The 23,887-nt window shown below is 39.4% G+C and overlaps 1 protein-coding gene across 2 annotated transcripts in view; it reads left to right on the top strand.

Annotated features, from left to right (window-relative positions):
- The first annotated feature begins 12,339 nt into the window (after nucleotides 1–12,339).
- The window catches only part of Cv-c (crossveinless c), a 207,842-nt gene continuing 196,294 nt past the window's right edge, over nucleotides 12,340–23,887 (top strand). The window contains exon 1 of one of the 2 annotated variants that reach the window (XM_071786013.1): nucleotides 12,340–13,535. The gene's annotated coding sequence lies outside the window, so the exon portion shown is untranslated. The remainder of the gene's footprint in view (nucleotides 13,536–23,887) is intronic. The other variant, XM_071786022.1, reaches the window with a different exon arrangement.

Below are 23,887 nucleotides of genomic sequence, written 5' to 3'. Positions count from 1 at the left end.
TTGCGATGGCAGAAGGACCCTATATATTCGGTCCGCGAGACGTTTTACAGCCACGCGATGCAATGTTTACGAGCTGGTAATAGTTAGGTCGTTCTTTCCACCATATTATAACGATTCTTCTGGGTAGAAAGAAAGGGAACGCTTTTTCAAGTGTTCGGCCTTGCACCCAACACTTGAAAACACTTCGTGCAACCCCCTTTGTGTGTGCTCTTGAATAATAAAATCCTTGTATGGAATTGTATTATGTCAAAAATCATAATAAAGTAACCGCACAGAACTTAATATGTGACTGTAAATTATGTTACTAATTAGAACATAATTATATATAACAAATATTGAAAATATAAAAAATTCGAAAATTATTATAGATATACATATCATGAGAAAATCCATTTTTTGTTCAATCATCGAAAATTTGAACATTCTGTAGTATAAAAATCAGATGACAGACCAGAAAACCTAGACGCGTGTCTAACACGATGCTTCCGATATACGATATCCTTCTACTTTGTCCGCCACTCCTCCCAGATTTATCCGGGTACCTGGAAAGCGTCGCAAGGTTTTTCACTTAAATATTATATCAGCTGTCGACAGAACGCGCAGATAGGGATTGGCAGATATATACGAAGGCTCCTCTATAAAGTATAGGCTCCAAAAATGTCTGTCTCGATGATGTATCGCGCTGCAGGAGCTAACGTTTTCCCGAGGGTCAAGTATACGCACGATAAGAACGACTCGAGTGCGACCCGCTGTTTCTGCCGTGTGAAGAGCCGAAGCGGTGAGTTAGCATATCCTTCGAGGAAATCCTTCGAGAGGGATATCTTTTATTTCTCCAGGGCATTTTTCGACGCAGCGGTAGTAACGACCGTGGAAGCGTTCGTTGTTGCAACTGACACAACCGACCGAACAATGCCACGTCGTGGTAACAGCCCCGCACGACACTTTGTCTCGCAGAAATCGTCCTCGTGTTTATAAGGCAGAACGACTCAGCCGTCGCTGTTCCTCGACGCGCATCCTGCCGGAAATAATTTATTGGACGGGGCGTCAATAAATAATTCCGTGCCGGGACCATCGCAAAGGTTGCGACGCCGCGACGCCTGTGACTCATGCGACGTTGTGCGATTCGGCTGTGCCGGCGAGTAGAAGACACGGTATGCGAGTAAAAGGTTCGATTTGGAAGACGAGGTCAATCGTGTTGATTGATGGTGAAAATTCGGCGTAACGAGTAATTTACATAACAAAAGATAACATGTAATAAAAAAAAGATCGGATTGATTAAAAGCGAGCTAAAATAGAATGATATAGAGCGATGCGGTTGGAAGGTCGTGTAATTTCTTTCTCGACCGTCTGTTAACTCGATCTCGATTTCCACCCATCGTGGTTTACTGTATTTCCAGGAATAGAAATCCCGATTTCAAACGAAAGAAGAACATGAAGCCTGGAAAACACTTTCCGTCGTTGAAACACTCCACCCCCTCTAAGAATCATTGCTTGAAACGAGGCGATAAAGTATTTACGTCTTTGCTCCCTGCTAGTCTCCCTGTTATTCACTTATTTCAAGATGAATTACAGCAACAGAACCCAAAAACAGAAAGTCCATCTAATATCAAGATATATTATTATTTGATTGATTTTTTAATGATGTAAATTATATCCTGTTCATTTTAAGAAACAAAATGTTTTGCGAAAATAACATAATTTATTATTAATTCCGAATGATGCGAGCTACTCTGTTAGTTTTCTTTCATACTTTCGAAAAGATATAAATAATTACAAGAAAAATGTTTTTTATAAGGATTGAAAATTAGAGTACAATAATTACAATTAATGATTTAACCATTAGACAAGAAGGTGAGATAGTAATTGATTGAGAAAATTGTGTTGAAGATAAAGAAGATTGTCACGCAAAGCCTTTTATGCGCGTAATAAAAATATTTCGGTCGTGGAATGTGCGGCAGATAAAAGCATGGAATCGTGTCTCGACTATTCAGCCTCTCTTTACGACGTCTTTCCACTCTAATCTCCGTCTTTTTCCGCGCGAAACTATTCGTCCAGCGAGAAACGCACCGTAATAACCGTCGTTGTCAAGAGAACGACCATTAAATTCTCAAGGTAATATCCTTAATAAATAAAAATAAAAGTGTAAAAAAATTATATAATTGGTCAAACGATCCATAAAAACTTTTAAAAAATTTGCAAAGTTTTTAAAACAATAACTAATATAGTATTACCTTATAAGTAGCACAATCAGCAAGCAACAAAATTCACTTCTTTAAATCTAAATATTATTTCCTGTGTTTATAAAAGCCACTCCTTACATGTATGTAGTAAGGAGTAATGTTATTTTTACAACTTAATGAATGCAATTTACGCGAGTCACGTATTTCGAGCACACGGCACTTACAACGTGCTTTTAATTACAATAACTTAAAACAGACTAAAAATACTTACTTCTCATTAACCCGCATTCCTTATTTCTGCTTTTATTTCTTTGTCCGAATAGTTCACGTCATTCAGAATTAATGTTCTTCGAATTAACAACAATTCTCCACAAAGAATCTTCATTTAATATAGTAATATACTTAATTAAGTATCGCTTCGAAATTGTAAAAATACTGCGGACACTCCAAATAATTGGAGGATAATCGAAAAATAGTTCACAATTTTAATCAATGTCGAAAGACTTTAAAACTTGCATGTGCCACCCTATATACGTCTCGAAGCCCGGCACGAAAACGATGACACCGCGAACAAGGTCACTGCGATAGGCGTGCTGGCTATGCAAATTAATGACACACGTCCCATCGCTTCTTAAATAAAAGCGACGAGACGCGCAGATGGCTAGAATTCGCGGGCAGAAAACGGAGGTTCCTTCAAGGCTACCTAGTTTCTCTAACACACAGCCCAGACGAAGAGTTGCACGCGCGCGCGCGCATAGATGCTGCACCAGGTATGCGGACGTATGCATAAGCGAACGAGCTTATGTCCGCAAAGAGGAGACATTAACTATCACGTGGAAAATATTTGCGGACCGGTTCGATGTCTTTCTCGCTAGGTCTTTTCTCAGGTGGAAATCACTCTGTCCGTCCCGCTGCGTTATATACAGACTGTCCCAAAAATACCGGATGTTTTCTCAATAACAGGTTTTCCATAGCTTGAAATCGATTCCCAACTTGGGTAAATAAACAGGTAAAAATCCGATGTTCTTTAAAAGTTTGAAGAAAAAACAATTATTGTATTTCTTTAGGATATTCTAGCTTTTCACGTCGATGACATCAATAATTATTTGAGAAATAGAATTTTTACGATAATAAAAGTAACAAGCTAAAATCATTAAAGATAGCGTAAAGTAATGTTAAATTCGTCAAAATAATAAATAATACCAAAGATAATAATCACGAGATTACGTGGCGCTTCGTAAAACGTGAGGAGCAGTCGTTCATTTCACAGACCGCGTTTGAAGCTGCAGCCGCAAGCTGTCCCACGGTACTACTTACGTGTTATCAATTATCATCTTGAAATGAGCTGAAGCGCCGCGCGTCGGTATTGTAATACATACAGCTTTTGTTTAAGCTGATAAACCATTGATAAGACGTAACGTGTTGCGGCGTTCGCAGTATCGCAGTCTGTAAAATATCTCGTAACGCGCGTCACACTTGGCTCATCGACATAATTAAAGTGGTTGTCGATGAATAAAAAAATAATTTAATTTCGAAGCTAACTAGATTCGTCATAAACAACTGAGTTAATAATTAAAAATGAATTTTTTCATAAATAAATTTAAAATGTCACGTTTAAAAAATATCAGTCTCCCTATATAGGTAAACTGACAAATGTCAGTTAATGCTAATTAGGATTTTATGTCATTTGTTATGACGGTATATTAACATTACTCCTCAGTATTAGCATAAGAATGGGCGAGAACTGCAAGATGAAGGCCGATGAAAAACCGAAATAAAAGGAATCATTTTACGCGCGAACCGGTTGGATATCCGATCTTCTAAACGAAAGGACGAAAGGATACACACAACCGCATCGAACGCGCGCGTCACAGTAACAATGAGGGATTTCCGATGCAACGCGCATTGGGCTGGAACATCTTGAATTTCATTATTTGTCCGCGGTATCGAAACCCGACGCCGTGCGGATGATAGAGAACAAATCGATGTGCTATTACCAAGGTTATATACAACTTGGAAACGTGTTGAAGAAATCCATAAGGATACATTTTATTATATAAAATTGACTATTTATGATCATTCATTTTATATTAATAATTGAGACTTTGTAGAAATATTTACATAAAATTAAATCAATTGCTGCAATTTAGAAAATAAAATTTTATTTTCTTTTTAATGCAAAATATGCAAAAATTTTGTAATTTATAAATATTATTTTTACTGACAATACACTGAGAAAAAAAATTGTTAATCTCAAGAAATATTTAGTCCGATACGTTCAACTAAACATTAGTTCTTTTAACAATTTATTTAGTTTCTTTAATCAAGAATTAATTAATTCAACTAATGTTTAGTTAATTAAGTAAAATGTTTAGTTGAACGCATCGGACTAAATATTTCTTGGGATTAACAAATTTTTTTCTCAGTGTAAAGTTTAAAAATGCAGAATTGCTTTAAATTTGTCTCTTCAGACAAATTTCTAGAGTGAGAGAAAATCGTTGAATTTTTCACACAAATCGAAACAGGTTTCAAAAAGATCTTCAAAACATCCGTTCAGACACACCACGGAGGCTTTATTCCTTTTTACTGAAAGATCGTATCTATACTGTTCTTTTTGGTTCCTATAGGATTTGCATCGTCATTGCAAATAGAAAAACCGACTTTTGTCGAACAATGATGGTATAAACCAGAAGTCTACAACCTACGGCTCGCAGGTTAGATCCGGTTTGTCAAGAAATTTCGACGTTTTATAAGTGTAAGATATACATAAAGTTGTGAGCCCCTTTGGTTTTGTGGTCGTCGCTGCGTCGGATTTTTATAATATAAAAAAATTTAAAAAAAAATTTATTTTTATATAATTTTAAAAATAAAACTTATTCAGCCTCCGGATCATTACAAAGATTTTAATATAGCTCTCTTGACAAAAAAAAGTTGAAAACCCCTATTATAAATTGGAAAAATATATTTGTCCATTTACAAATAGTTAAAAGATGATTTTTTTCTGCATTGAATAAGTTATAAATGCCACAATTCATTAAAATCTAATTGCAGAATGAAATGTATAGAGAATTCAAAATTATTCTAAATACTCTCTAGATTTATCTTTTGCATTATATTTTATGAGAAACTTGAATTCCACATTGTAATATAGTTATTTTTAAAATTTTATTTATTAATTTATTTACTAATTTTAATTTCAATTCTAACGCAAGACTGTATAATCTTAATTTAAACATCGATTATAAATTATAAGAGGTGTATAGATTACGAAAGACTGATTATTTTTGGTGAATAACCCTTGGCACTTGCCTTTCCGAAACGTCCTCATCATTGTTAAGTAAATCTCGCGTGTCGCACGGTGTAAGAGCGTAAGGGCGATAACGAGGTAAGGTTCGTGCCAGTCGTTGATTTAACGCCCGCATTTCCGTGGAGGCCCTTCGGAACGGGACGATCGCGAAACGAATAATTCTTGCCGCGAGGACGAACGTTTGTCATTATTATCGAGGAGGACCTTTAATACGCGCCGCCTCGCGCGAGAACGAAAGCCAAAGACGAGAGGCGTGTGTGCGCGGTGAAACAACCGAGCGGAGACCCCTGGAGCTATGGGTCCCGTGGGCCCGACGCGGCCTTGGTGAGAAAAGGAATGCAAATGAAATCGACGATGCGAGATATTCCGGGTCCCTCTAATGCGCCTTGATGAATTCGAACACGAAAACACATATATCATAACTCGGCTCGGAAAGAACCGTCCATGATCTACACACTCTACACGGCGTTCCGAAACTTCAATCCCCGATTCCACGTACATACATAAGCTCGAAAATTATCTACATAGCTGGTTATTGTGATAGTATGAACAGTGAATGTTTCCATAATTAGAAATAGAATTAATAACTATCACACACGATTATTCGCAATTATTACAATTTTTCTTTTCTTACAATTATAAAATATTCTTAAAAATATGTTATAATTGTTTTTCGCAATTATACACATACGCATCTTAACCGACGTTAAAAAATGTTATTTTCTATATACTTTTGTTTAATATTTCTTTCGTCATAAATAACGTGCGTGAAGTAGTTCTGAAAGCAAGAACGAAAGAACCCGGTTACGAAGGTGGGCACGTCCTCGGTTCACGACCCCACTTTCGTTAACTGCTTTTAATTGCGCCGTAATTGAGATTAATGGAAAGGCATGCGGGCTCTCATGATATTTCTCTCGACGAATTAAAGTTGAAACGCGCGTTGTGTGCCGCAAAGGCGCCGCCGGAATCTCTTGTGACACGCAACGTCGCCGACTTCCAGAAAAAGAGTTACATAATAACGCCTCAGTGTCAATTATTATCGTTCAACCGAGATATTCCAATTATATTTGAGCGTCTCGTTCGCACAATAAGTCAAGAAAGAACTCATTCACAATTAGCTTTTTAACTATCAGATAATTTTTCTTTAAAAGAATTTACGGACAGCATTCTTATATCTGCGATGGTTTAAGTCCAAAGGGAACAGAGGAAACCAAAAAGGAAATTCCTGATAGCTCTAAAGAATTAATAATGAGATAAACACTCAACCACTATGGGTCTCCGTTTAAGTGAATATTTACAATCGTTATAGCGTAGGCGTGCAAAGAACCTCACTCTGTTCCTAACAGGAGGGTTGAACAACCTGCGCGGTAAATAGCTGATTATCTCAGCGTACCCAAAGCATGGAAAGCCACGGGCCAGCACCATCCTGGACTAGATGAAGTAATAATAGGGTAATCTTGTTGGCATGCGGCGAGCATACCGCACGGCTACGATGTATGCACGGACAAGCTTCTTCCTCCTCGTCGATTATCGATTTTGCGAGTGCATTATTACCTACTCGTCATAGAGGACAATGACACGATATTAAGCAAAATATATGTTCAATGTATAATAATTCCCATAAAATTAGTGTAAGTCGATAAAAGGAATTTGATACTTGAAATAATAAAAAAATGTTCGTAAAAATAAGAATTTTATGCATTTAGTCTTAATATTTACTTTATCCAGACTTGAAAAATTTTAGTATTTAATATTAAAAATTAAAGATTCTTTTTTTACTTTAAAGGAATTAAATCTAGAATTCCAAAATTGATTGCGTACTGTAAATTTAGATATTTCGAATGTTTCCTTCTTACTTTGTGTTTTTTATTCCGGCGCATATATAAAATGGAGTTTAATAAACACTTTTTGTGCCGAGTCGCGCATAAATTTAAGCTCTAACAGACGTCGCGGCTTTCCCCGTCGATTTTACGACGGCGAATGAGAGAGATCTTTCGGAGTAGCAGACCATGAGGCGATGTGGGGGCTGGCACTATTCACTCAAGATAGTCGTATATCCACGCGTGCTCCAACATGCTCGCATGTTCTGTAAGAAACAGCTGAGGCCGGCGAGGACGAATGTTCTTTCCCGCGGAACATCCTCCGCGGAATTAATGGCTCGGGATCCTTGGTTTCAAGGACGTGCGGATTCGCACCAGACCAGCGGTTGAAGCGGACAAGCTTGCACGGAGATGCTTCGTTGCATTCCATCGATCAATCCTGCAGCCATGATAAATTTTGGCTTGCCATCCCGAAGTCCACCCGAGGATATCGCGTAAAAATTTGTTTTTTTTCAAGATAAACGCTATAATTTTTGAATGACGATGTAACGGAGGACTCTTGCTTCTTGAAATATAAGCTACTGTGACTCTAATAATGCTTTAATCGGCAATAAAAGAAAAAAGGATGCGACAAAAAGTAAAAACCACAATATCACAATTAATTTAATTATATACCTATATGTGATTTAATTAATATCATTGTATATTTTATATTTATATTAATAGCAACGTTAACATAAAATAGATATTAATATCACAACGATCAAAATCGAAGGAACAATAGCTGCATAGCTGTATACAGTTCTTAGAGAAGGAAAATATTTCAAGAAACCATTACCTCGCGAGAAAATTATCGCCGCGCCGGCCCAAACCTGTCGGCAAAAATACTTAGCGCGTAGATGAAAGTTACAAAACAGAGTTAAGGGCGTAATAACAATAATTGTTTCGCGAATGAATTATTCATCATGGGGTTAGCCGATATTTCGTTACATTGTAAAATCTCTGACTGTGCGGCAAACAATCGGTAGGCACGCACGCGTAATTAGACTCCTACATTCCCGCTGATCATTCCGTGAAAACTGAGGACCGGCGCCTGCGGCACGACGGACGCCTACGCGTGCACATACACGTGCGTGCCTCCACGCGGAACAGCTGAGAGAGCGAGGTGCGTAAGTACGCGTTGACGAGACGGCGCGCGGCGGGTTGATCGTGCCGGAGTTAGGCGAGAAAGAGAGAGGAAGATAACACTGTAGCGTGTTATTACTTAAAAAAATGTTAAAAAACATGGCGTGAAAGAGATGCTATTCCTCGGGAAAAATTAAAATAAAATATACATCGTACAAAATTATTCAAGCAGATAAAAATTATTGTCCGTAAACTAATGTTTGAGTAATGGTTTACAAAAGATTCAACTTTTCTTGTAAAAATAGGGCGAAACTATATTTATACTCCTTTTTGTGGATCAACATATTCGAATTATTTTTTTTAATTTTTTCAACAATTGATTACATTTTAATTGATATTCTTTTCTAGATAATCTTTTGTTAAACTTTGATTATGGATTAAAAAAAACAATTATTTTTCTTTTGTAACTTTTATCACTCATGACTTTTAATTAAATTATAATTTTTTTAAATCGAATTAAATCGTAGTCCATTTATTTATGTGAAGAGGTTCAAAAAAGATTATAATTAATTTACAGTATTTTCTAAGAAAGAGATACAAATACAAAAAGATTAAAAACCATGATTTACAGCCGAAGGTTTCCATTTACTATTTAGCATCACAATCTCACATCTCAAATTTGTTTCGTTATTGCTTTTAATCATCCACTTCTAAGAATTTAAAGAACAAACCTTTTGTTAGACATCTAAGACATATCCAAAATTCAATTTGTATCAGTTGAAAATGTGTAAGAGACAATGTATTCTTAAAAATAGAAAATTGATGTTTTGGTCATTTCAAGTGCCTCTTCTTTAAGTCATTTTAATAACACGCGACACCACCTATTGCGATATGCGTCTAGCTCTTTCTGCATTACATAGGTATTCTCAAATCTCGAGTCTAAACTCTTAAATTACCTCCGGATTTGAATGCGCGTCGATTTCGTAAGCAAACAGAAAACGCGACGTGACTGCGGTGAGACGTTTGGCAACCTCTGATGTAAGCAATCGACGTTAGGAAGAAGTGGTGATAAGGATTCTCAATGAAGCGCGCGGGGGGACGACGCGACGGGGGAACGGCGCGGTCGGGCGGCGAGGGAGACAGGTCGGAAGCGCGAGAGAGACACGGTACGCGATGCTGCGCGTCGCAGGAGCGACTGAGAAGGGACGACTTTGCGTGACTGACTCACTCACAATCAGTGATACCATGGACCCGTGGATTCTCGGCAACATAAGTGGTGGGGAACAGAGTAGGGGTAGGCTGACCAGACACGGGGTGTTCGGTGTAACCCTACTACTCACGTTGCCGGAGAAGCCGCGGTCCCATTCAGATATCGTATCATTATCACCGAGTACGCGTAATCTTGCGTGATAAAAAGTCGGCAGAGGATTACAAATAGTAAAAATATTTTCTAGGCTCTATTTCCGAGCCGATTTATTTCAAGGCAATAGATATTATTTTATAAGAATTACATCTTATTTCTTATACATACATATTATTTACGTTTTTAATATAATATTATACCAATCCATTGCCTCGATATTGAAATAAAAAGTAACTCACCGGCCGATGCGCAACAGCGGAGTTGTAATCCTGCGTTGATCTGTAACAAAAAAATAGTTTTACATTAAAGCAGGCATTTTTTAAAACATCGTTTTCAAGAGATATCTGATTTTAAAATATGTTAATGCGAGAAACGATCGCGGCCACCGTAAGCCGCCAGCGGCTGCATATATTTCCGCAATATTCCGTATTAACTCGCATAATTAATCCGCGAAAAATCGTGCGTGTAATATATGTATATATTACGACCGTGCGCGAATAAGGGCCAGTTTCACAAGTGTCAGTTAACTTTTAATCTTAGATTAACTCCGAGATTAACTCACTCTTCGTCTCCTTCTAACGTCCCTTTTAGAAAAAGACGAAGAGTAAGTTAATCTAAGGTTAAAAGTTAACCGACACTTGTGAAACTGGGCCTAAGAGAGACGCGACGCCGCGACGTTCGCGATGTAATATTTCCTCTCGCATATCGGAGATTGAACTCCGAAATTACAAAATTGCACCGGAGTTAACCTCAAACGGTATTGTACGAATAATGAGTATCAATTATCATTTAACGGGCGAATCAAGTTGCGCTTGAGAAAGTGACGGGACCTGGCCGTGACAGGACTGCAGGACAGCAAAATAATAAACGAATAATTACTCACCCTACGGTCGCTCCGCTGTCGCCCGATGCCTCCCAGGCCGCCTTCGCCTCCTCTGGCCCTGGCCTCCTCCTCTTCTCGGTCCATTGTCGCATCCGTCGCATCTTCGTCGGCGCACTCACTCGACTCACTCGCGACGTTCACGCGAGAAGATCGACAATATCGTCGCTTATGACCGCGCGACACTTTGCACGGCACTCCCGGTATTAATCTCGCGACGCGACGCGTACTTAATTACACGGCGACGGAAGAATTACGTCGGAGTCGTCGGAGAAGCTACGAAGCAAAGCTATACGATCCGCTGACGTCCCGCAGGTAGGACGCTAACATGGCGGACTGCGGGGCGCGGAGAAAATTTCGTAAATAGCGCGGCCAACTTCACTCGCCAGGAGCAACCGTCGCGCGACGCGAGGACGCTTGCTGCTCCCACACTGGAAATCGATCAAGTATTTTTTCCCCTAGCGGAAACACCAATAGAGAGGCTAGCGCTAGATTACGCGCGATTCGTGGTTCGTGATTTGCGATTCTCTATATTCGTATGGATTCGCCCGTTTGCCAATGTAGACTCTCCACTATTCATGGTTCATCATTTCGCGATTTCGATTCATCTCTTTGATTTCGTAAAAAAAAAAAACGTTCCGCTAGTGAATCGGCGCGAATGACGAACCGCAAATCACGAACCACGAATCGCGCATAATCTGGCGCCAGCTAAAGAGATATGTATATATAAGATATACTTTGAACAACGAATATAATGTCATTATACTTTTACTATTGCAATCTAAGCGACGTAAGAGAAATAAATGTGTGAATTAATGTCAGATGAGTTATTCGCGGAACATACCAACCGAAAATAATACGATCGCTACTTTACTGATTGCGAGGCAATTTTGGTTAACTGCAATTAAATCATCGATTATGAATATTGTGTCTATATCTTCCACGATCGCCAAATATCAAAACACGACTAAATACGACGTTAATAAAAACTGTTATCGACGTTATCGATAATTAATAGAGACGTTAAATGTACGACGTTAATAGAGACAATAACTAATTAAACATATTACTCGAGGCGCCACTCAATTTAAGGTCCGCTCGTATCTACCTATGTTCCGAAAACAACGACAACTTCTTTCCGAAGCCGCGCGACACGCGAGTCAAGTTGGGCGGTTGAGAAAAGCGAGACCAATTATCCAAAAGAACGCGATATACCTCGATACATTATCCGTATAAATTCCGCGAAGCACGTGTATAAATAAATATTCGATATATTACAGTTTTTCGTAATCTCAACCGCCGCGCGTCGGGCCCCGGTGATTGTTGTGTATTTACTCCACGCGATCCGTGAGGGGAAATGCGGCTGAGGGGACGGGCGCGCGCGGCGCGACGTCCGTGGCTCTCGTCAACACGAGTGGTGGGGGTGGAGTGGGGGTAAACCAACTAAGCGATAGGCACGCCGCGCGCGCCGCACCGTGTCTACTGCCTATAGTCACAGTCGCAGTCGGTCGGTCTATTCCCCGCTTCGTCTCTCCGTCATTCGTGTTTCCGAGAGAGCCGCGAGCGCGCTCTGGCATCAACGGACTCGCTCGGTTCGAAGCGGGTAAAGCGACGTAAGCGTGCCATGCCGAGCATGCGCACGCCGCTCTCGCTTCTCAGTCTCGCCGTGGCGGTCGCGGGAGTCGGTTCCCGCATTTCGTGGCGCTAATTCGATTTGAACGCATCGCTCGTGCGCGTAGGCGGCGCGCCGTCGCGTCGTGCCGTTGCTCCGGTGAGCTCCGAATGAGTTTTTCGTTAGTTTCTACGGTGTTTCGCGACCGCGGTGTTCTTCGCTGGATCGTGACAGCAAGATAGCGACGTAACTTGACGAGAGAAAGCACCGACCGGCGGTGCTCTTCCGCGATTTGTGCGCGACAGTTTCGGCGAGCGTTTCGATATTAACGGAAGTGAGACGAGATCGAGAGTGGCCCTTCGTTTACGTACGAGGTTATCGGACTTGCGTGTGTGAGGTGATCCGTACGCGTATCGGAATTCCGCAGGAATTATGTCCCTCGTTAACGAGGCGCTCGTGTCTACGGCGACAATCAACAAGTGCGGTGGGTAACCGTTGCGGCCACGTGATACGCGTCGCAAGATACGCTACGCTACCGAGTTGCCGATTGCCCGCGTGGCTCTCGCTTCTGCTTCTGGAGTCTTAAAAGAAGCCCGGTGCCACGTCGAACGCGGAAAGTCGAGATACGGAGAATCACGCGGGACGTACGAGAGTGTGAAGTTCAGTGAAAATTCAAACGACAGTGTGATCGAACTGAAGCGCGGCCAACTTCAGTCCCTCGGTACATCAGACTGAAATTCGCTGCGGCGGATCGATCAAGCGCGGCAAGCGCTGCAACGTCGATCCTTCGACGCAAATCAAACTGCTCCAGTGCTCCGACAATAATCGCGTCGACACGTCGACGGTTCGTACGACACGTTTCGCGGGGGGGAAAACGACGAGCTGCAGCCGAGGATACGTGACATATCGCGCGTTGACTCGCGCGACGAAATCGCCCGTCGCTCGGAAATTCGCGGAAGTGAAGCCACGCGGCGTTTCGCGGAAAAGTGAAGCGCCGGAAACGCAACCCGGTCTCGGGAGAGGAAGAGGCGGTGGTGACCGCGGTGATATAATCGCGCGGGATCGTGAAAGAGACGCCGCCGCGCCGCGCGCGGTGGCCGGTGGTTTCTTGTGTTCGCGTCGTGTCGCGCCGACGTTTGTATGTACGAGTAAATTTAAACTACGCCGCCTCGAGAACACGTGGATGCACGCCGCCGCCGCTCCGTTGTCGCCGGCGAGAACTCCTCAACGTTCGCCGAGGATCCTCGGGTGAGTACCTCACTTTCGAGAGTTATATCGTACCTAACCGACGCGACGGCGGAAAGTCGCGGAAAATTGCACGAAAAAGAATTTCACACGCTGACGATCCCACACGGAAGTGCGGCAGCGACAATTGTTTTCATCTCATCCTTTCGCTCGGGCAGGCATGCTCGAAACATTCACTGGTAAATTCGGTAATTCGTCAAATTATATACTTAATTTGTGTAAGTCATTTTTAATCATTTCTATGAAGTTGCCATAGCTCAAGATATATCGTTAATTTAACTAAACCAATAAAGTTAAAGTGATACCGTTTTGTGTTAAAATAATAAATTTTGATACACGTGATACACGTGAGTTAGAAATAACAAAATGTTATTTAATTCAAGGTATTGATTTTTATTAAATTTTATCCTTTAATATTTAACAATGTTGAGAACGTTTGATACTTGATTCTTGGTTAATGTCTGAAAAATTCAAGTGAATTTTAAATGCCTGCTCGACTGATGATTCGGAAAAAATAATATCACTCGATTTATTTTCGGAGTACCGAAAATCTTGAATGTGTGTCACTTAACATTTTAATCTCGCGGGTCATTAAACTTTGATCGATTAATTGACATTTGTACCATAATTGCTCGACAGGCTACAACATATTTTTATCGCGAAGGAATGCCTATCGCGCGTTGAGCCATTCTCGTCGACACAAGTGCAATTTATCGGAGCAGCTTAAATATAAATACGAATAGTCGCATGCCGCATAGGATTATGACAACTGGTTAACGTTGCGGCCTGACAATAAAATACGCAACTTCAACGCTCTGTTTTTTTCCCTCTCTTTCCGACTCTTTCGCTCGACACGCGTGTGCAAACTGCAACGTGCGCTCTGACGTCAATCGGAAAGTCATTTACCACACGTGGCCGATAATCTCGGCCGAAAAGAATCTAAAGACCGGCTGTTAAACGTACATAATTTGGGTGTTGTTTATCGCGAACGCGAAATTCAGATTGGGGTGGAACTAGTCCTAAATTATTTATAAAATCGTACGTCTGATAAAGAGTGTTTTTCCTCCGTCGCTGTATCCATGCAATCTCCGTGCTATTCCGCCGTACGAGTTCGGTAATTAGAACGAGGCGAGATCGTTAGATCTGACACGGTTCCGATCGTCGGATCGCCCAATTAAACGCGACAGCCGATCGATGTGAGTCGCGCAGAGAGCGATATCGTGGAATTGAGCGCGCGCGGCCGCGTAACGGAAGTGAGGCGCGCGTTGTTTACAGAAGTCGGTAGCGCGTGTGTGTGTGCATCTCCTGCAATCTCGGATCGAAGGCGCGGGGCATGCGTCGCGACGCGGGCACGGCGGTGATTCGTAATCGTACGATTTATCGTAGTGGCGAGATCGGTAATCGGTATCCGCCGCGCCGTGCCGAGCAACTCGCTCGGCCGGTGCGCGCGCCCATCCTTGAAGGCGAAATCCTGATTACGATTCCGCTCGATGCCGCGGTGACATCACCGTGAAATCATCATCCTCGTGGAATGTCCCGCCGATTAAATCTCCGCGTGTCTAGTGCCGCGCGCTACCTGCTTCGAGAAAACAATTTTTTCTTTTAATTTTCTCACGTTTCCTCGTTCGTTAATTTGCAGATAATACTAGTGTGATGCAACGCGTTTAGAATATACGAATTTAGAATATAGAACTTACGATTTTAATTTTTTAACTTTATTAGTAATGAATAAACATTCTATTTTTTTTTATTTTTTTATTACCTTTGACGTGTTTTGCAAGACGAAGTTGAATTTGAATCTTACATCGATCTTGTACAACCGCGACGGTTAATTTGGTCGAAAAATAGTGCTCTACTATGATACTATAGAAAGCGAAGAAGTCACGTTGACGGATTCAAATTATACTTTATGATTTCATTCAACATGCCTGATAAGGTTCTGAATGAATACTGCAATACGCAGCTGAAAAGTATGAATGCTTTAAACGCGCGCATTAAAAGAAGCCTGTTTATTTAACGCTTACTTCATAATATCATCGCCAACAAATGAACGGTAAGCGATCGCCGTGCGTTGTTATTTCGTACGTGATTAGTACGGCGTAATGATATTACGTTTCTCGGAATGACACAAATATTTTTCACACCGTAGTAATTTTAATTTATTTCGCAGCGCTTGATGACGAATAAGTGAAGCTGATATTGTCACGTGTCGATATATTAACTTGACATAATCAATAAGCAATACGATGCTTGATTAATTTCGAAAATTATTATTCTGACTACAAGTGCAACAAATATTGCTATATTAAATCGACAATCGATTGTCGAAAGACGTTTATACTTTGAAAACCAATCTGTAAAATACAGCTTTTCTAAAGTAAACGCAACATAAAAGGGTTAAAAATATTTTTTTCACATTTTCTAATTTATTTGTAATAAGAACTGCACTTTGTATGTACTATGTATGCTAAAAAGTTATGGGATAATAGTGAGGGATTCTTATGTATATAGTCGCTACGTTCACACTTCTTGCAGGAATTGCAACGCGGCAATTTGCATAAAGCGAGCAGTCGTCGGGTCGGTCGTAAATAGTCGTAATGCGATTGCGAAACTTAAAAGCTCCCCGCGTTACATCGACAATGGCAACGCTCGATTTCTTAATTCAAAGCGGGAGAGCGAGTTATTTCTGCCATGCGGATCGCGTAGCAAAGAGGGGCAGCTTTTTTGCAACGTACTACTCTTACTTTACGCGACAGGACTCTATAGCAATACATTCACAATTATTATAAGCTAAAAATAAACTCTATTTCGCGTTTCTTTTATTTTACTTTTATTTTACTATTTTGTGTAAGCAACAATTTAGTAATCGTTTATGAACTTGAGAAAAACTGTCGTGTGAAAACAACATTTTTTTTATCACGATTCAAGGGCCATATTGATTGACCATGAGACTGTAAATAAAAGCTACCTTATTATATCAGTCAGAGCGCAAAGAGATGAGATACCGTGCTGCGTCGTGAATGACGTTTATCACATTCGATTAAATATCACAGCTACTCCTTCTGAGAATGACGAGTCACACAGATATTTTTGCTCCTCGTGTGTACATGTGTATAGAACACTGCAGCCTATCAGCCGCGATAAGATTCTGTCTATGACTTTTGGAAACTAATCAATGTTTGTCGGTTTATCTTTTAGAGATACACAGAAGTTCCCCGATTTTCAGTGGCTAACACATGAAATGTATTGATCATCGATCGCTTACTAACAATGCATGAGAACGATCGCCGTTTAGGTCTAATCATTAATTACCGGCACGCAGCGATCGTTTCACGAAATTTATTATGGAGGAGTGACGACGCGTCTTCCTTTGTTCGTGATGATGAGCGAGCACGGGCTACTTTACCAACAAGGCTTCCAACGAAACACGTGGTCAGCACGTGTGGCTGCTCTTCCGAAAAGCTTCATACTTTATGCTACAATCATTCTCAGCGGAAGTACGTTCTTTGTTCAGGCTACTGCCTTTTACGAATCACAAGCTGCTAGTGACAGAAAAACGGATATACGCACACATGATTATAACTCAGTTTATCAAGGTTATTCTATTTTATTCCGAGAAATATTACAATATAGATAGAGTATCATAAGTAATTATTTGAGGAGAATTAATTATAATTTTTAAATTTTCTAATTTCTAAAATATTAATTGCTAATAAATTTTAATAGAAATATTAAAATTCAGAGATGTATATATAACACTAAATTGAATATAATAGTGTTAAATGTCGCGTCACTTTCTTGTAACGGATTTTAATAGGCTCTATAAATTATAAACTTTCACAACATTTGTAGGAAATCTTTAATTTTATATAATACCTTGTGTAAAAAAAAGAAGAAAAAATAGGAGAAAGAAATAATCGTCAGGCACTTTCAGTGTACAGGATTAATTACGTTGTCGATGATCCTCTGACTCTTCTTCACTTCCTTCTTGATCCTTCAACTTTTACGCGCCTCCGCGGAGTAGCTCGTGTCCCCTGCATGATTTACATCCCGCATTTATGACGCAACGTAAAATCGCACGAAACTTTCCGCGAGCCAACCCCAAGTGCCGGGAGCGCTCTTCTCCTCGCGCGCCTTTAAACGCCTGTATATCTCGATGGGTGATGTGTGAAATATTTATGCGCGATCCAGGCTTTATTCCTCCGACATGAGTGCCGCAACGCGCAGCGGTAATACGTTTGTGAGGAAAATAGGAAAGCGGGAGCCTTTGCGCGTTGCAAAGTTCTCTAAAATGCGGCTTCGTTCCGTGGCTTCAAGTGTAATCTATTAAAAAAAATTGAAATAACAGTGTTGACGGAACCTTTCTCGTTTTATCTCCAAGTATTCCGCGTAGAAAAGTTGCGTGGCTAAAACGTAGCTGCAAATTCACACAAGCGACCTCCTAATGCGGACGGAAAACATTAACGGCGCGAAGGCGATTGCGCGTGGGAATTTAATTTTCTTACCGCCTGCCGGAGTCGGTTACGCGCGCGGTAATGACCGGTACTTATTGTGTCATTGGGTCATATTTCTCGAGGAATTATGGTTATGCTGTAGCGCGCTTCTTTGAAATCGAGCCCGCGGCCTATCGGCTGTCCCTCCGACGAGAGACGGCCCTAAAGACGACCTCCGTTAACCGGGATTACCGTCGACAGAATACGAGGTATAGTAATCGTATAATCCTTCACAGAGCTTAAAGAAATTCATTTCAATCTAGAAATAACAAAAAATTAAAATTTTTAAACATTTCTACGCACAAATTACATTATCTATTGAGATTGTGCGTGAAATTGAGACCTCGCAAATCAAAGAAAGCAAAGCGCAAATAAATGTCTAAACAAATTAATTTTTAAATGTTTATCGCTGTTGAAACATTCTCAAAAAATAACAAAATCTTATTTAATAAAAAGAAAATAAAATATCTAGTGAATTATTATCGGAATTTATCTTGCTTATTTGAAGATTTTAGTTTATACTTAAATACTTAATTTTATTTTGACATAAAAATATATGTTTTTAAATTTTGATATTTTTTATCGGAACAATATCATCCAGAAATATATAGATAATGAACTGAAATGAAGATATCGATACGAGGAAACATTGAAAAGCTACCGCGAGTTGTCATAGTAACTATCAGTAACGTAAAGGAAATCAATAGGGACATAAAGGAGAAGCGTTTACTGATTGAATCGTGATTCAAATATGCAAATAGGTCGTCGATCTGGTCGATCACTCTGGTTGATCACGTACACACACGCATATACATGGCGAACTATCCTCGTTACGCGTTGCGCGAAGCACAATTGACGACCGAGGAAATCGAAAGCAATTACAGTCAATTAAATAGTAAAAGGCTATTGTCACTGTTCGGTACATCGATAAGAGCGTTCCATATCACTCGTGCGTGAAATGGAACGAGGGTGGAAGGGAGGAAAATCGACACGCGACAAGAGCGTAGCAGTTCGTGCCGGTCACGAAAATATCCCTCTCTATAGCGCCGGCAACCGACTGTGTGGGTGGTCTTCCGTCGATAGGCCTGTCGATAGAGCGGCGATAATAAAATCAACCTTGATGTCACGGGGATGCTTGTTGCGAGCATAGGATCGAGAAACGATCCCGAGATACGACAGAGAATCGATTCTATCCGCTGATGCATTCGAAACAGCGTGCAGCTAAGTAAACATCGAGTCAGATATGAAATATCGTGAAGATTGGGAATGTAGTTTCGATATATATATATCGCAATAATCCGAACTAATTGCTATAATAATTGGTCAATGCATAATAATAATAATGATGAGAAATTCTATCCAACAATTAAGATTGAATAGCTGAATTTATAATATACTAAGTTTTTTAAATTACCATATAGCGAGAGATAAAAATTGTTGTTAATTATTGTTAATTATTGTTAGAATTTCTTATTATACAAAGATAATATTTCAAATAAGAATTTTGAAATAAGTATATATGGATCTCTCTATCGGCCGTAAATACACACATTTTTGAAGTTCTTCTATAAAAGTTTAATATCGAATAAGTTAAAGGCAATTTGTATATTGAAAGTTAGAACGTATGTTTTGAAGAAGTTGCGGCTTAAATAAATGCCAGCAGACCTACTTTATCCAGGCGACGATGAAGAGTCGCGTCGAGAAGTCATTGATATTACCATCAGTATCAACGCCTCTGGAGAGCTTCTCGTCTCGCATAAGGATTAAGTTCTCCGAGGTTGTTTGCAAAGACCTAACGCATGAATCATATCATGTCCCTTCCTGCTTGCCTACTCCGATATTTGCTTGCAGTTAGTCATACATATTTGCTGAAGTTCGAAGAAAATGCTGTCGCATCCGTAGCGGTTCCTCACATTGTAAAATTAATCTTACTTTCAATACTTTTAGTTCTGCCTATATTATTGTTACTATATGTGATGATACTTTAGAATTTCTGATTTTAAAAAATATCGTGGTGGTTTTACATGTCAACATTAACATGGTGGTTTTGCATCTACCTGTTTCATTGCTTCAGTCTGGTTAATAATTTTTTAGTACGGCATTTATGAGGTAATTTCTTATTAAAATAAATGAACTTTGTCTTTAAATAAATGTAAAACACGCTGTTACAACTAGTTTACTGATATAACCGTTTATCTTAACCAGGACATCAATGATCATGGTCATATTATCATAAAGTCGCAATTTAAAATAATATATTATCCTCGTAACATTTACGCAACATTTTTGGCATTTCACGGTGCTAATACTTATTATTATTGCCACATATCTTATTTCTTATTAACATTCGATATGCATATCTTGCATATTTTATCATCTTATGGTTAATATTTATCATACCTCACAAACAGCCGTTTGCATAGAATTTGTAAGCATTTTTATGACACGTAATTTTTTTTCTTCTTTTTTCGCGAGTGTGATGCAATGTAATATAAATAAAATGTAAATTTCTCACACTCGGTTTGTAGACAAAAGAAAATGTGCTAGCGTCTCCACTGTAATTTATTCGAAGAGTATTCGTAAAAAGCTGATTTTGCGAGACGCCTATCGAAAACGACATTTAGAATGCACGGAATTAATGACCATGACGCACCTTGCATCGCAAGGAACGCTCGTAAAATTTTTATTTTGTATTTATTCGACCTAGTGTATGTTAAATCATTTCGGATGATTGTGACAGTATTTTTAATAACAAATTTAATACTTACGAAATTATTATAAGTGATAACTTCTACTAATTTAACATATAAAATTATTAAATATGAAATTATTAAGAGAACCCATAACTCTAAATCTAAACTATTATACTTATATATCATCATTGATGTCACTTTCACTCCATGCTACATTTTTTTATTGATTTGAATGATTGGATCTATAGATGAGTATGAAAAAAACAAGAATAGCAGAAAGAAAATGAAAGACATAATAAAAAAAGAAGACACAGGAGATATATGGTATAAGGATTTGCTGAATTAACTTTTCGTTTAGAGATATATAAAAAAAGTTGCCCGTTTATCTATGACATTGGCTTGGATGTCACAAGAAAGGTCCATCGTTTTAATCAGACGATGAGCGATGAATCGCGAGGACCGCAAGAAGGGAGAATCCCCTGAAAGGATCATCGATACATCTCTCTTTTTAGCTATTCGCGGCCTCCTCTCATCCCTGTTCGTCTCCTTTATGTATCGGAATCGACCGCGTGTAAAACCAGTTCTGCGACTTGGGGATGGCGAGAGGATATAGTATCTTATAGCTCGCGAACTCGCGACTATTCCAGAGCAAAATGGATCATGCTGATCACGCTTCATTATTTTTTTTCCTCATTCTATTCTTTATCGTCATCCTCATTGAATCGTGCTTTTGGCATCTGCTGTACTTGCTGTGTGCGACTTTTGTAATAATGTTTCACCCTTCAAACACTAAACGACTTTATCGCGGATTATGAAAAAGTATTAAAAAACATTAAAAGAATGTTTATTGATAGATTAGTTTTTAATTTTTTTATCTTTGCTTTTATTTTTTGATATGCCTACTGCATTATACTTATAAATAGATAACAAAATTTTTAATTTTTAACTTGAATATAACTTTATTTTTAATTAGTGATTAGAAGTATACGTTTATTCAATTTAACTTCAGAAAAATTTTTTGATTTAAAAATTAATTGGGTAAAACTCGTATCTCGTAATAAAAGTCAATGCAGATATTGCACTTTACCTTAAATAAATTTAATCAGCTCAGCTTAATTGCAAAAATAGGGAAACACGGTGAACCGACTGGAAACTACATTTGATTTAATTTTACGTACATCATGATTTTAACAGTAATTCACAGTTATAGCGTTTATATCGCGGGATTCAACGCGAACGTTTGCCGCGCGCGTCGCGACAAAGATATCATAATTCTAAGTTCTACGACCTGTACAAGTATATCGGCGCTGCACTTTCGAGATCCTTTCGCGCAGGATTGAGACGGTAGATAAGGGCTCTCACAATGTAAAGCAGCCTCTTCTCTGACGCGATCCGAAGCCCGTAGAAACGAGTCGGACGATCTCCACGGATAACCGACGGCCGTCAGTGAAGTAGAAGTACAAGATACTCGCCGTTCAAAATGCAACAAGCTATCGCGGTGGAAGCACGACCACCGCGCGAGTTATTCGCCGCCGTTCGAATGCCACGATGCAATCATTGCTGAAGAAGCACGACCACCGAGCGATCGTATTAACTTCATGATGGGAAAAGCGCGGCTGCTCCACGACTTTGGGAAAAGTTTTATCTTTTTGTCCGCGATTTACGTAAAAAAAGGAGATCGTGCACGGTGATTAACGTGCACGATATTTTGAAGGAATCTGGAATAACTACTGAAAGATAAAGAAGATAAAATGGACTGAAATTTTTATTAAATTATAGAAATAATTCTCTTTATTTATTTGTGTTTATACTCTTTATTTTACATTATCCGTCAGAGTTCCGAATAATTAAGTGCGATTGATTCTAATTCTGGATACTGGAATTCCGGGTTGGGGCAGCTCTTCCTTACATCGCTTAAATAAACATCGTGTCGGATCCGATTCGAGACACATCGTTTTCTTATTCTCTTGTAGACGTTGCAGCGACGGACTGTTTATTTGCATTACTGCAATAGCTCAAGCTATGACCTAAATGTTTTCTGACTATCTTATAGGGTGCGGAGAAATTTACGTTAGCTGAACTCGGAAACGTGCACACGAGACATAACTCACGTGATAAATCTCGATACATTGAATTTAAATTGCGAACGAAATGAAATTAAGTGAAATAAATTACGGATATGAAAAGTACTCGTCGTATTTATACACATATACATACATACGATATACATTATGCTTATGTATGTTATTAAGCGTTAAACGCCGACTGTGTATTATTTACTCTAGGGAAATGCTGTCTATTACTTAATAGCGACTATTTTCGAGCTTGTTATTAAGTTTTCGCATATCCGAGTCACGAGGTGAATCGTATGAAACACGCGATAAACTGTAAATCGTGTGATAATAACTCTCGTCACGCAATCTTCACGATCACGTTACGTTGTCGATATTCCCGCACGACTCCGTGTACATTTTGCAAACGTGATAAATCAAGACGTCGCACTATGCCCGTTTTCATGCTTTCTATCTCATCGTTTCCCTATTACGTTCGTGCAGCATACGCCTATCAACAAAGTCAAGTCTTGCTAAATGGCACGGAGAACATATGAAAATAGATTGCCGTAATTCAGGAAGAAGATGCATATCAGATTTAATAATCTTTAACCTTTATTTCTTATTACAGCTCAGTTTCTCTCGAGGGAAAATAAGTGTCGTGATGTTGTAATGTGGAAATAAAAAGGATCCGTTTTCAAGATACTAAAATTTCAATCTAACAGTTTCGTTTAATAAATGTAATTGGTTTAAAAATGAAATTGAATTAATATACAATTTTATTGCTCAACGGAACTTTTTTCTTTATTAAGCTTGTGCCAGGAGGGAATATATAACATAGGAGTTTATTTAATTATTCGTGGTTTGAAAGAAACGGAGTTAAGACAGACGAATGTGTCGTCCCCGAGACTATATGAGTCATATATGTGCGGAGCGTAAGAACGTTATGAAGTCGCAAAAGTAACAAAGGGACCACACATACGCGGATGATACGTTTGATCTTTGAGCGTGACGAAGAATGCACGTAAAGAAGGGATTCTTAACGATCTGAATTCTTCCAAGTTAACTGAGAAGTCAATCAGGAAGAACCTTTAAGGCGAGAGCTACGCTCGTTATAA

This window comes from Temnothorax longispinosus, chromosome 1 (assembly GCF_030848805.1).
Source record: "Temnothorax longispinosus isolate EJ_2023e chromosome 1, Tlon_JGU_v1, whole genome shotgun sequence".
Lineage (NCBI taxonomy): Eukaryota > Metazoa > Arthropoda > Insecta > Hymenoptera > Formicidae > Temnothorax > Temnothorax longispinosus.
This window is presented reverse-complemented; position numbering and strand designations above follow the sequence as displayed.